The sequence below is a fragment of the Zingiber officinale genome, chromosome 11B (genome assembly GCF_018446385.1).
Source record: "Zingiber officinale cultivar Zhangliang chromosome 11B, Zo_v1.1, whole genome shotgun sequence".
NCBI classification, from domain to species: Eukaryota; Viridiplantae; Streptophyta; class Magnoliopsida; order Zingiberales; family Zingiberaceae; genus Zingiber; species Zingiber officinale.
Window position 1 is genome coordinate 8,285,999 of NC_056007.1, and position 13,245 is coordinate 8,299,243.

Here is a 13,245-nt window from a genome sequence, read left to right on the forward strand (position 1 = left end):
AAACTAAATAAAAATTTAAAAAATTAAAAAAATATAAGTATTAATGAAAAAATAATAAACAAAATTAATTAAAAAATAAAACTAAATAAAATTAAATAAAATTAAATAAAATTAAAAATATATATAAATATTAATGAAAAATAATAAATAAAATTGATTAAAAATTTTAAAATATATAAACTAAATAAAAAATTTAAAATATATAAGTATGAATGAAAAAAATTAAAAATAAAATTAATTTTAAAAATGAAATTTAAAAAAAAATTTAAAATATATAACTATGAATAAAAAAATTTTAAAATAAAATTAATTAAAAATTTAAAAAAAATCAGAAAAAAAAAATTAACTCTCATCATACTTATATAGTTCCGAAAAAAAAAATTAAAAAAAAATCAGAAAAAAAAAAAACAAAACAAAGGTTACATGCGTCTTTTTGGCGGGGGAGAGAGGGGGAAGTGGAGGGGGGCGCGTTGACCGGGGAAAAAAGCAATTTGCATATAAAATTACATAATTATTATAGTGGATGAAGACAAAACAGAAGAAAAGACTGTTATAATGCGATTGCTGCTTTAAAAAAACAAAGAGGAGGAAGAGAAGTAGAAGAGAGGGAGGGCGAGGTGAAGGGATTCATAATGCTCGTTGCTTGGATGACAGGGAGTCTCCCTAGCTGCTTGGTCTGCATAACAAGGCCAAGCGCATCGCCGATCATGGCGGCGCCAAGGGCGAGGTCGGCACTGGTAACATCATCGAGGCCGTCCGCCACGTTCGTTCCGTTGTCGGCGCGGCATCCGCGCTCTGCGCAATATGGACGATGATGAGGTGGTTCGCCTTCGCCAAGCGCATCGCCGCCCCTTACGACCTTGTTATGCAGACCAAGCAGCTAGGGAGGCTCCCTGTCGTCCACTTCGCGGCAGGTGGGGTGGCCGCCCCTGCTGATGCTGCCCTCATGATGGCTTGGTTGTGATGGCATCTTCAAGAGCACTGATCCCGCCCGAAGGGCTAGGGCTATCGTGCAAGCGGTCACCCATTACAGCGGCCCGGAGATGTGAGCTGCGGCCTTGGGGAGCCCATGGCGGGCATCACCCTCAGCGACCCCAAAGCGGAGAGATTTGTTAATCGGTAAGAGTATATATATAAATATCATTACAAATAAAAATAGAAAAATATATAAATTAAGAAAATAATAAATATTTTTTAATAATAATTATTCATTAATAATTAAAAAATAAATAATTATTTTTTAATAATAATTATTCACTGATAACTAAAAAATAAATAACTATTTACTTATAATAATTATTTCCTAATACTATACATCTTTATTTTTTTTTTATTATTATAAAATCCATTTTGTATCGAAAAAATTATACCCTCGTATTGCACAGATAATTTTGAGAAATAATTATGGTGTGAATATTGATTTCTTTTGTTTGAAATCTAAATTCAATTTAAATGAAAATTAAGTAAAATAATGTGTGAAGATTTTCAAATGTAATCTTAAATGTCTATATTTTAATTATATTTCCAAAATATAAAATAATATGAAAATTAATTCCTTGTGGACATAATTAATTAAAATTTTAAAAATTAATAAACTAAACTAACTTTTGGACTATTTTTATAATAAGATCAATTAAAAATTAAATTTTAAATTAATTTTATATGTAACAAATTGAGTCAATATTATATGTGTATTAAATATTAAAATAATTGCGACACCAAGCTACAATCAATTATATTAATAGTTGTAACAATGTCTAGATCCTCTGGTCCATAATTCCTAATCTTTTTCTAGTCTGTTTCGTAATTTACATGTCGAATTGCAGTCAGAATCCAGACAAAATTGATTGTGATCTTCCTAGGTTCACCTTCTCACCTAAGTTATAGTTTTGTGTCAAGTCAGGCGGCCGAAGGCCGCTAGTAGTGGGAGGGTTGTCCCTACTTGGCACCATACAATTCATAGGTCCTACTAGAACTCTCTACAAACTCTCCTAGTTTATCAAAATCACCCCAAGTGGCTACTCCATTAAGAGCAGGACATACTGATAATATCAAAAGGAACAATATTATAGAATATATTCCGTATCTAATCTCAGAAGTCTCACCAGCTATAGATAATATGCTCTCTAACTCTAGATCATCAGATAATACAAGTACATCATCAGAATCACCATGTCAACCTACTTTTCATCACCATCAACAAGTAATTCAAATAATGATCCTTCTCGTCATATGCTTTCCTTAAGTGACATATATGTACGATGCCTACCAATAACGACTCGACATCTCCTTTCACGAGCTCTAGTAATCTCTTCAGAGTCTATTGAGCCAACTTATTTTATACAAGCAAATACGGATCCAAATTGACGTAGTGCAATGGCTACAAAATTTGATGCACTTCTTCGCAATCGAACATGAAACCTAGTTTGGCGCACTTCCTCCATGAATGTTGTGAGCTCTAAATGAGTATTCCGTCTTAAGCATCGAGCTGATGGTTCTCTTGAACAGCATAAAGCTCGACTTGTAGCCAAAGGATTTAGCCAATAATCAGGTATTGACTTCAATGATATTTTCAACCAGTCATCAAAATTACATATGTGAGAATATTGTTATCAATAGCTATTAGCTCTAATCGGCCTGTACGACAATTAACATTTCAGTATTTTGTAGTGTCGAAAATCACTTATTTAATTAAAGAAATTTATTGAATTAAATTAGAATTTAATTATATGTGTATTAAATATTAAAAAAATTGTGACACCAAGCTACAATCAATTATATTAATAGTTGTAACGGTGTCTAGATCCTCTGGTCCATAATTCCTAATATTTTTCTAGTCTGTTTCGTAATTTACATGTCGAATCGCGATCAGAATCCAGACAAAATTAATTATGGTCTCCCTGGGTTTACCTTCCCACCTAAGTTATAGTTTTGGGTCAAGTCAGGCGGTCGAAGGCCGCTAGTGGTGGGAGGGTTGTCCCTACTTGGCACCATACAATCCATAGGTCCTACTAGAACTCTCTACAAACTCTCCTAGTTTATCATAATCACCCCAAGTGGTTACTCCATTAAGAGCAAGACATATTGATAATATCAAAAGGAACAATATTATAGAATATATTCCGTGTCCAATCTTAGAAGCCTCACCAGCTATAGATAATATGCTCTCTAACTCGGGATTATCAGATAATACAAGTACATCATCAAAATCACCATGTCAGCCTACTTTTCATCACCATCAACAAGTAATTCAAATAATGATCCTCCTCGTCGTATGCTTCCCTTAAGTGACATATATACACGATGCCCACAAATAACAACTCGACATCCCCTTCCACGAGCTCTAGTGATCTCTTCAGAGTCTATTGAGCCAACTTGTTTTATACAAGCAAATAAGGATCTAAATTGACGTAGTACAATGGCTACAGAATTTGATGCACTTCTTCGCAATGGAACATGAAACCTAGTTTGGCGCACTTCCTCCATGAATGTTGTGGGCTCTAAATGGGTATTCCATCTTAAGCATCGAGCTGATGGTTCTCTTGAACAGCATAAAGCTCAACTTGTAGCCAAAGGATTTAGCCAATAATCAGGTATTAACTTCAATGACATTTTCAGACAGTCATCAAAATTACAGCTGTGAAAATATTGTTATCAATAGCTATTAGCTCTAATCGGTCTGTATGACAATTAACATTTCAAATGTGTTTCTTCATGGTTATCTTGAGGAAATTGTATTTAGGAGCAACCACTTGGGTTCATTCATCCATAATTTCCATCTCATATTTGTCAATTCAAGAAATCTTTATATGGTCTTCGATAAGCTCCTCGTGCATAGTTTCATTGATTGCACGCTCAAGGATTTTCTAGTTCAAAAACTGACTCATCTCTATTTCACAAATATTATGATGGATCTATGCTATTTTTTCTTATTTATATGGATGACATTCTAATAATCGACAACGATCACAAGGGTATCATAACTTTATTAAGTCTTCTCAATAAAAAATTTCCTACTCAAGATTTGGGCAAGGCTCATTTTTTTTAAGGCATTGAACTTATCCTACATTATGAAAGTTGTCTCCTTTCTCAGAATAAATATATCACTAGGATTCTTCAAAGAGTAAAAATGGATGGAGCACAGTCGGACTCTACACTAATTGCTATTATTAAGTTATCTACACTTCCTGCTATGTCTGATCCTCATATTTATCAAAGCATTGTTGGAACTTTACAATATGTCACTATCACATGACCTGATATTACCTTTGTGGTAAATCATGTTTATCAGTGTTGGATCGAAAAGAATTTAGATATCTCCACAATTGCATGATATTGTCCACTTTGGGCCTAAGCCCTCATGGTTTTGCTCTTGGGCTCCACCCGACCTACTAGGACTTTCTTGCCTAGTCGCAACTAGAACTTCCTACTTGGTGTCTGGTCCTCTTGATCAGAATATAGGAGCCCCCACTTTCTTTGTTCGAGGTCAATATTGTACTCACATGGCTCAATCAGACCATAGCTCTTGTACACAGTCGACAGTTAAACCTTCTAGGGGTCCGGGCTCTGATATCAATTGTTGGATCGAAAAAAATTTAGATATCTCCATAATTGCATGATATTGTCCACTTTGGGCCTAAGCCCTCATGATTTTGCTCTTAGGCTCTACCCAAAAGGCCTCATGTTAATAGAGATATATTTTCTCTTATAAACTCATGATCTTTTCCATGTGTTTTTAATATTAGACTATATTTGCAACCTTGCAACCCCAACAATCAGTTCATGCATGCTCCCTGGAGGCGACTACTCGGATAGTTTTACTTGGTATCCGCCTTATTGAGATGACTAATTCAAGGGTCAACTCCTAGTTATCCACTTCCCCTAAATCTTCTCCTTCTCGGACTAAATCCGAAAGTGGAGAAGTCTTCTTACAGTAATATTACAACAATATTACAAAAGTAATAGTAGAAAAGCAAGAAAGAAGAGGACTTTTACAATGATTTTGAGAGTTTTGCTTCCTCTTCGTGAAAAGATTGCTCCAAGTTGAGTTAGAGAGCTCCAAAGAGCTTGTTGAGCACTTGGGCACAAACACTTGGATCTTTAAGCATGAACAGTTACTTAGCTAACTTTCTCCATTTATATCTGCTCAGCTTTTTCTGATAATAATTTGACTGATCTCCTCTACTAGTCGATTGATTTGATCACCAACCAAATAACAACTTCTGAATCTTCTAAAATCCTTTCTGATTTTGTTAATTTTTCAAATATCAGTATAATTGATTTACTGATTGAGTGACTAGTTGAATCATTTCTCTTTTATTCGCTTCAAAAATAATACCAATTGACTGATGACCTTGATCAGTCGAATTGATTCGCTTATGTTCGTTTTCAACACTATATTAGTTGATTGATATCTCCAAATAGTCAAATCAATTTTCTTCTATTTAGTTTTGAGACTAAATCAATTTGAATGATATCAAAATCAGTCGATTGATATGTAATCAATTTGACTGATATCAAAATTAGTCGGTTGATATGCATAATCGAACCTGAACAAAAGTTCTTCAGCGTACTGGTCGCTTGATATTCATTTCCATTCGATTAATACCAATATCAGTTGAATAAGTTTCATAATCAATCGATTGATGGTAGTTTTCAGTCATTCTAATGACTGAGTTTGCCTAAGAATCTTCTATTCTCATGTCCCCATTCCTCATGTCAAATGAACCTCATGTTCTTTGGACTTTTGACTCATCCTTATCTTCGAGTATTCATCCAATTGCACATATGATCCCATGATATGTTTGGAGTTTCTTCTCTTGCAAAGAATCCGGTCCTCAACCTTCTTGGACTTCACTCATCTTGCATCCGATCTTCTAACCTGCAAGGACTTCATGTACACTTAATACACAAGTGAGATCTCTTTTCCTTTTGCTCTAGCTTGAGTGTTGTCAAACATCAAAACTATAATTCTTGGGAATGATTGCATCAGCACTATGACCCTCTTTGAAAGGCAGTTTTGCAACTCAAAACTTTTGCTTCTTTGGATGTGAGTCCTCTAGTGCAATCTTACTCTGATACCATTTGTTAGGACCTTACGAGTTAAAGAGGGAGGGTTGAATAGCTCAAATCGCTTAGTTGTTGAGATTGGTTATCAGAAACTTCAAAGCAAAACAAGTACAAGAAGAGAACATCCTTTGAGAGTATCACTAACTCGAGAGGAAAAAAAACACATATCACTAGTGAGGGAGAAAAAGGGCGCAAAAACACTATGAGAAAAAGGAAGGGTACAAGATCACTAACAACTACGTGGGCACATATTTTTAAGAGATGAATGCAATAAAAAAGAATTGATTTGTTTTTTAAAATAAGATATATATTTTTCAAAAAATAGTTAAAAATATACAACAAATACAATAAAATGATTTTATAATAAAAAAATTGAATATAAATAATTTAAAAATATTAAAAATCATAGACTATTAAGACCTATGCCTTAAGTCGACACTCGGTAGGGAGATTAAATTGGAGAGACAATTGAGCTTATATTTAGCTTATTGATGGTGTTTACTCGCAAAACTCTAAACAAGTGCCAATGCACTAATTTGGTATGAGAGATTAGCCCTTTGGCCAAGGTCCAAACATATACGAAATATATTAACTTCAAGTAGTGTTGGGACTGAAAGAATGCACATATTTCAATAATATCGTGATATTATCAAGTTTGAGTTTAAGCTTTTATGATTTTGTTTTTAAACTCTATCTAAAAGGTCTTATATCATTGAAGATATCTTAAATCATTTTAAACTCATGATCTTTTCTATATCTTTTCAATGTGAGACTTTGATTGTATCCCCAACAATCTTCCCTTCAAACGAAAGATCACTATTCCTCTCATGGTCCGAGCCTCCCCATGAGTATCCATCTGGTCACTCTTAACTTGTTTCGCCCCCTAAGCATCCGATCACTCTGACATGCTTCAGACCTTCCGATAAGTATCTGGTCACTCTTGACCTGCTTCAAGCTTGACCACGAGCGTTCAGTTATCTTGACCTGTTCTGGTCTTTCCTACGAGCATCCGATCACTCTTGACCTTCTCCGAACCTCTCCGTAAGCATTTGGTCAAGACCATAGATTTGATATCATTTGTTGGGATCAAAAGAATGCACATATCTCCACAATAGTATGATATTATTCACTTTGAGTCTAAGCCCTCATGACTTTATTTTTTAACACTACCCAAAAAATCTCATGTCTATGAAGATATCTTACATCCTTTTAAATTCATAATTTTTTCATATCTTTTCAATATAAAACTTTAATTGTATCCCAATAATAAAATTGTATCCCAATTTTTTCTCCACAGTAGCATGGATTGTACCCATGGGTACAGTACAATGATAAAATGTTAAGATGGATTCCTAAAGCAAAATGAATCAATCATCAGCTGTGACATGCATATGCACTCAAGTCGAGGAAAAGACTTGTACTGCAGGATTCATTGTTCGAGTACCCAATTCAAGGTACGCACAATACATATTACTATGAAACCTTTCAAATTTATCCAATGGGTGAACTAAGAGAAAAAAACTTCTCGAATTAATTAGGTATGTGCAGATCTCGATGTCTGGATTGAAAAAACAAAAGTATGGATTGTTAGTATGATCACATACATGATCATTGTGGTAGGTATCTTAAATTATAATTTTTAATGAATATTTTAATATATTTTAAAGAATTTATGCATAAATGATGGACTATATTTTAAACTAAAAGTGAGGAGATATTTCATAAATTTAATAAAATAATATATACGATGGCGTAAGAAGTTTTGACAGTTTGTTTAGTAGCATCATGATAATTACACGCGTATACAATCGGTAATAGCGTATAAATGCATGCACGTGGAGTTCTCTAAATTTACTTTCTTTTATAACAAATGGCTGAAGGTGAGTTATTTATAAAGAGTCGAGATACTTTTTTAAGTTGATGTAAAATTAGAAGAGGATGAATTCTCAATGATGAATTGATCTCTTTTTAGTTAATTCGCGATATATATAGTTGGACCTGTATAGATTGACAAGGGTTCACCTGAGTGCACCTCTGTGTAACCGACGCCATTCTTTCATAAAATTCCATGTGACAAACTCAGGTTTATGATCCCGATCACAAGTCAAGTCCTTTCTACAAAGATATGACTTTTGAGTCTTCGGCACTCTTGTAGTGAAGAATTTGAGCTCTAGCTTCTGCATCATTAGCTTTCGGGTGCTCAAGCATTCAGGCTCGGGCTCTCAAGTTCTTAGCTTCCTGGTGCTTTAGCGATCGGGCATTCGAGCTTTGGTTCTTGAGTCTTCGGGCACATTCGACACTTGGATAGTCTGTGTTGAGGTTGCAAGGTTGTAAATATAGTTCCACATTGAAAACACATGGGAAAGATCATGAGTTTATAAGAAAAAGATATCTCTATTGACATGAGGCCTTTTGGGAAGAGTCCAAGAACAAAACCATGAGGATTTAGACCCAAAGTGGATAATATCATACCATTGTGGAGGTATCTAAATTCTTTTCAATCCTACAATTGGTATCAGACCGGACTAACCTCCGGAAGAAACACAAGCCAAAGTCATGATCCAAAATTGAATCATGTGAGTGAAACCTTAAACAAAGTAGGGGAGGCCCTTAGCAGGTCAAGGTAACCTGATGCTCGAAGGGAGGCCTTGAGCCGATCAAGAGTACCCCGATACTTGAGGGGAATCCTGTGGTCCTTTGTTTGAGGGAGAGATTATTGGAGTTACAAAGTTGTAAACATAGTCCCACATGGGAAAAGATATCTCCATTGGCATAAGGTCTTTTGGGGAGAGCCCAAGAGTAAAACCATGAGGGCTTAGGCCCAAAGTGGACAATATCATATTATTATGGAGGTATCTAAATTCTTTTCAATCCTACAATTGGTATCAGAACGAGGTTGCTCTTCACCGGACTAACCTCCGGAAGAAACACAAGCCAAAGTCATGATCCAAAATTGAACCATGTGAGTGAAACCTTAAACAAAGTAGGGGAGGCCCTGAGCAGGTCAAGGTAACCTGATGCTCGAGAGGAGGACTTGAGCCGATCAAGAGTGCCCCGATACTTGAGGGGAATCCTGTGGTCCTTTGTTTGAGGGAGAGATTATTGGAGTTGCAAAGTTGTAAACATAGTCCCACATGGGAAAAGATATCTCCATTGGCATAAGGTCTTTTGGGGAGAGCCCAAGAACAAAACTATGAGGGCTTAGGCCCAAAGTGGACAATATCATATTATTATGAAGGTATATAAATTTTTTTCGATCCTACAGTCTGCACTTGGGCCCTCAGCACTTGGCCGCTTGGGCACTCAAGCAGATGGGCACATGACCACTTGGGCACTCGACTACTCAGGCGGTCGGGTGTTTGGGAGAGCAGCCCACTTGGGTATTCGGGAGTTCAGCATTTGATCTTATGTGCTCAGGTGGTCGACACTCGGGTTTTATATTCTCGGACAATCGACCTCAACTCCTTTAGCCACTCGGGTTGCTTGGCCATTCGATGATCTCAACACATTCAGGCTCAAGCTCCCGTAGCACTTCAAACCCTTAGACAATTCAATAGATTCATTGAATGTGACTCAGGGTGACTCAGTATATATAATGATGTAACTAGCTAGCTCGGGATTGAGCCACATAAGTGCATCCAGCTAACCTAGTACGAGCTGGATACCGACTGTATCAGATACTATGATTGACCTACACAGGTAAATCGAAGTCAACCACTATAACAAACAAGTGGTTCTGAATTTTGTTGGGATCATATATACATGAACATGATCTTCATAGCTGTCTATCCGAACTCTTTAATTCTATGAATTGTCCTTTCTTCTCTAAACACCCTTGGTGACTTAAAAAGGATTTTATCAGACAACTCTAGCACTCTCTAATATGTATTCGACAATTTTTACCGGATAATCTAAATTGAAAATTACAAATCAACTTCAAATTTATCTACTTGATAGCCTGAGTTGATAATATCAAGTAGTCAGGTAAGCTTCTAGTTCGACTTAGTTATTCTGAATGCTTCCCCAATTCGAATAGGATGTTGTTGGTCGAATGCTCTCGAGTGTCCAAGCATGTTGAGTCAGGAAGCCGAATTCTAAGTTGAGAAGTTGAGAGTCGAGTTGGCCAACTGGCTGACTATCGAGCTCATCGAGTACTCTTGAGTGGGCGCCGAGTGCTGCCCAAGAATTATCATGTGGACTCGTCGCCTGACTATCGAGTCGATCGAGTCTGAGTTGATCGTCGCTACTTATGCACCAAGTTGGGAGAGCAATGCTGAGTCAGGAAATTGTGCGCCCAATTGCTGAGTGTCACCCTAGCTCGAATGAGTCATTGTACCCAATCGGGAAAGCGATACTAAGTCAGGAAGCGAGATGTCGTCGAATAAAGGTTATTACTCACTGAACTTGAAACGTTAGTCACTGACCATCAATGATCGGTTGTTTTACTCGGTTGGTTATGTATTTCAGATTCTCAATTAATCATCGATTAATGTGTCTGTTACACACTAAAGCAATTAGCTAAAAGAATTTATGTGAAACACTGTTTGATTCGTTTGGGTAAATTTTGTTCCGACAGGTTCGGCATTCGACGTGCAGAAGTTGTGCTTACACATAAGTCGCATTTGATTCAATGTAATCCAGACCTTGAATTTGCACCCCTACATGAATACGGATAAGAGAGAGCGTCTCCCGATATATATGTTCACTGCTGATCCTGTCCAAGAGTCGAGACAATGGATGTTGGGGACGTGACACTCCTGATGACTGGTGGTGGACTCCTCGTCAATGAAGCCTGCAACCACAGCAACGTCAGTGCCGAGCCGGGGGGGGGGGTTCCCCGACGATGACCCTCCGACGCTCAAGTCAAACACCTGTGATGTAGAAGAAACGAGGAAGTAAAATGGCAGAGTAGCTGTGACTATATTAGAGATTATGCATACCTTCGTCGAAACTTGGGGGTCTTTATATAGGACTCCTTGGGAGCACATGCACGCTCCCCGATGCATGCACGCTCCTCAAAACATACACTGAAGAGACGTGTCAGAAAAGTGTCCCTAACACCATACCTTAACGACCCGAGCATATCTCTGACAAGGCAGCGGAAGCTTCTATCGTACGATCTTTTGCCTGACCATGCCGCCAAACATGCTGTCTTTCGGTGGCACAAGTTCCCAAAAAGATATCCTCTGATCCTCCTTTTGTCTGTTACAGGCTGAACAGAAGGGTCGCTTGGCCAGCTATCGGTCGCCTAGATGATCTTGTCCTTGAGCCGAGCAGAATGGCCGCTCGGCCAGCATCCGTTGTCCAGGCTCCGCTGCTATGTAGAACGGAGTTGTGTCTGAATGGAGTCTGCTCGGTCGTCACTGTTTTGTCGGTGTGAGTCCGAGCGGGCTGGCCGCTCGGCGCATACCTTATCTGTCTGAGCGCTGGAAACTCGGTACTTAACCGAGCTGTGCTAACGTCTGCTTCATGTAGGTTCGGCGGTTCTTCCTCCCGATAGAAAAAGGGGGTTGCCCGATCGGACAAAAATACCGAGGCGCTGACCAGCTTGACTTTGACCACCACCATGTCATTGACCACCCTGTTGACTGGGACCCCTCCTTATTACCGGATCAACTACAATTTCAACATTTATGACACGTTATAAACCAACTATAATACTTTGAAATTTTCATAGACTAAAGTCACATTCGTATAATAAAATCTCCTTAAACTTTTTTTATCCTGTTTAAAATCGAGGAAGATAGTGTGTTAGCTAGGTGGCTTCGAGTAAATCCAATTCCACTTGCGATAGGATAACTATTGTGAACCTTTCAACTTCTTCTATCTTCACGTACATTTTAGAATCAAGCAAAGTTCCCACAAATGATATCAAATTTGATCATATCTAAAATTGGAGAAGATGGCGTGTTAACTAGGTGGCTTTGAGGTTGACCGCGGGAAGTCTCCCAGCAAGAGGAACCTGGTGTCACGAGCGAACATGCGTGCCAAAGAAGAACGAAGGAGGAAGAGTACGTCAGTGACCGGACCAAGAAGAGGTCCAACGCAAGCACTTCAATGCTAAAGTTAGACAAGGAGTGAAAAAAAAGAGAGAAGGATAGTGGCGATGAACAATGAATTCTGAGAGCGTAGCATACCTGCACATTGAGAAAGAGATCCCTTATATAGTGCTATTTTTCAATCTCTACACAAAAACCAATGCATTATTAAAATAGGATTAACGATTCTGACACTCTGCCGTCTTTCCTAAATTGACCCCATCGTCTACGAGTTTGCATGGTGAAAACTTCCAACGTATCGATTGTACAAAGAATATTCCATTGATTCTCTGACAGCGGTTACACAAAATGCTAAAAAGAATATGAGCTCATTGGGTTGAGAGGCTATTGATTGTAACACTTCAACGGTGAGCTAGACGAGTCCTATCTCCTATCCGATCGGGCATCGCTCTTGAACAGATATGATCGACTATCGAAGGTTAGATATCTTGAGGACTCGGCATCTGATCGGGCAACGAGCCCGATCGAGTACTATGTCTAGAAGATCAGACCGTGCTAGGAGGACTCGAGAGCCGTTCGGACAAAAGGTTCAATCGACTGAAGTACTCGGTTGAGCTTTGTAGCCATGCTAGCCCTAATTGTAGGACTAAGGAGCCGCTCGGATAAAAGGTCTAATCGACTGAAGTACTCGGTCAAGCTCAACCTCTTTGATTTTGACACTAGCCCTGATTGTACATCAACCAGTGTTCTTAATTTCAGCACCCCAACTTCAAGGACCCATCTTATTTACTATATCACTTTCCATTCACCTTTTTTAAAATATCCTTAAACCTTTCCATTCAGCTTTTCGCAATCATATGTATCGAGATTAGGTCAACTAAGAGCATCCGTATTATCATTAACATGTTCATACGTTAATGGCAACATGTTACTTTTTTTTTTTTAATTTTTTTAATTTGTGCTCATTAACGCATTTAAAGAATTAAACGTATTAATATTAATACTACAGTAACAAAAAGGCATGCGACGACATGATGGATACTCTAACTCATGGCAATAGCCTCACAGTCAGGTCACGGCCACCATTACAGGAACTTGCGACCTCAACAGCGTAGTCGCTTGCCCCAAGTTCTGGAAAGAATAACAATTGGACAAGATGAAAAGTTGTCAAAGTAAT

At 37.8% G+C, this 13,245-nt stretch overlaps 1 pseudogene; it reads left to right on the forward strand.

Moving 5' to 3' along the window:
* LOC122033753 overlaps window positions 1-1,123 on the forward strand; it is a 6,657-nt pseudogene extending 5,534 nt beyond the window's left edge.
* The last annotated feature ends 12,122 nt before the right edge of the window (window positions 1,124-13,245 follow it).